Source organism: Phacochoerus africanus, chromosome 2 (genome assembly GCF_016906955.1).
Source record: "Phacochoerus africanus isolate WHEZ1 chromosome 2, ROS_Pafr_v1, whole genome shotgun sequence".
NCBI classification, from domain to species: Eukaryota; Metazoa; Chordata; class Mammalia; order Artiodactyla; family Suidae; genus Phacochoerus; species Phacochoerus africanus.
The window spans coordinates 266,694,364-266,696,597 of record NC_062545.1 but is presented as its reverse complement, the minus strand read 5'-3'; the positions used below and the strand labels follow the sequence as shown (position 1 = coordinate 266,696,597).

The following is a 2,234-nucleotide window of genomic DNA, read 5'->3' as shown; positions in this document are numbered from 1 at the left end:
TCATCCCTCCACCTGGCATGGAGAGCAGCACTGGCTCCTGGTCCTTCTGAGCTCCTCCTTGACTTCTTTGTTGCAGAGGCTGTTAGATGAGTGCTTGAGGGCTGGGTTGACAAAGGTATAGAACACAGATGACATCTTGTTGCTGTCAGGGTGTAGGTGGAGCTGGGATGCATGTACATGAAAATGAGTGTCCCACACAGCATGGCCATGGCCATGAGGTGGGATCCACAGGTAGAAGCTGCACACCAGAGGTCCTGGACCGAGTGCATGTTCATCACAGCACTGGCAATGAACCCATAGGACACAGCAATAGCCAACACCATGGCTGTCTGGATGAAGCTGCAGATAGCAAAGAGCAGGAGTTCATTGAGACTAGTGTCATTGCAGCAGGTGGCCAGCAGTGGAGGGATATTGTAGAAGAAGGTGTTCACCTCCTGGGAGCTGCAGAAGCTCAAGGGGAAGGTGAAAGTCATGTGGACCATAGTACTCACTGCCCTGCCCAGGCCTGATGCTCCCAGCAAGGCCAGGAAGAGATTCAGTGACATGGCCATGGTGTAGACAAGAGGGTTTCTGATGGCCTTGTAGTGGCCATGGCTGCCAACAGGCAATACTCAGCATCCCCAGCCCTGCAAATGTAAACATCTGGAGGGCACAGGCTACATAGGGGATGGTGGCAAGGGGCAGCAGCAGGTCCACCAGCATCTTGGGGCCGCTGGCTGAGGAATAGCAGGCATCCCACAGGGAGAGGTTGGCCAGGAAGAAATACATGGGTGTGTAGAGCTGGGCATCCATGCATATAAGTGGCATCATGACCATGTTTCCCAGAAGGCTCACCAGGTATATGGGCAGGAAGACCAGAAAGAGGGTGATGCACAGGTCCCAGCAATCTGTGATGCCCAGAAGAATGAATTCAGGAGGGGCACCCCTGGTCCAGGTGAAGTTCTCTGGCCTCATCCTGCTGAACAGAAACTGAGGAGAGACAAAGCGGAGGGAGGTAAGGGAAAGGTCATGACCATCATGGGGGAGAAAGTGCTTTGTACTGGTATCAGGACTTGGGTGTTAGTCCTACCAGGTTAAAAAAAATTGCTGTGTGACTTTTGACAAGCCACAGCATTCTTCAAAGCTTTGTTTCTAATGCTGAGAAGTCACTGCCATTTAACCTTCAGGAGGGAGGAAATCATGCCTGTCTTAATTTCATATCCACAGAACTGAGAACATAGCCTGGCACATAGTAAGTGATCAATTGCTTTATTGTAATTTAGTGAAATTTGATTTATCATGCTTTACTGATAGAGCATTTTTTTTTTTTACAAATTAAAATCTCATGGCACCATTTTTCTTTTTTTATATTTAATTTTAAAAAAGTTTTATTGAAGTATATTTGGTTTCTACTACACAACAAGGTGATTCAGTTATACATATATATACACCCATTCCTTTTCAGTTTCTTTAGTCTTATAGATTATCACAGGATACTGGGTAGAGTTCCCTGTGCTGTATTGGTCTCCATTGGTGTGGCACCATTGTTCCAACAGCATTTGCTTACTTTGAGTCTCTGTGTCACATTTTGGTAATTCTCACACTATTTCATTATGGTTATCTTTGTTATTAGCGATTTGTGATAAGTGATCTCCGATGAACCACCTTCTCTGGTTCCCTGAAGCCTTAAATGATGGGTAGTATTAGTATTTTATTTTTTAGCAATCAAGTATTTTTTTAATTTATGAATTTATTTATTTATTTATTTACTTGCTTTTTAGGGCCAAATCCTTGGCATATGGAGGTTTCCCGGTTCAAGGCTGAACTGGAGCTACAGCTGCTGGCCTATGCCACAGCCACATCAGATCTGAGCTGCATCTGTGACCTACTCTGTAGCTGTGGAAATGCTGGATCCTTAACACAAAGAGCAAGGCCAGTGATCAAACCTGCATCCTCATGGAGTCTATGTTGGGTCCTTAAAATGCTGAGCCACAGGGGAACTCCCAAATCTCATGATTCTGTGTGCCTCCTCCTCTCCAGTTTCCCAAGGGGGGAAAGAGGCAATGAAATGGACAGACTGTCCTTATAAAGTAAATAGCTACATGTCTTGAATTTGACTGGGAGGACATCTTACCATTGGAGTAAGAGCTGGGAAGGGATAATGCAGCAGTGGCTGGCATCTAGGGGAGATGGCCAGGAGGGGAAAGAATAGATTTGAAAATATTCCCGGACTGGACTCTTCTCTCCAAACCACA

General features: G+C 45.8%; 1 pseudogene; it reads right to left on the bottom strand.

Moving 5' to 3' along the window:
* Positions 1-954, bottom strand: LOC125120939 (olfactory receptor 5C1-like; annotated as a pseudogene).
* Positions 955-2,234: the final 1,280 nt, after the last annotated feature.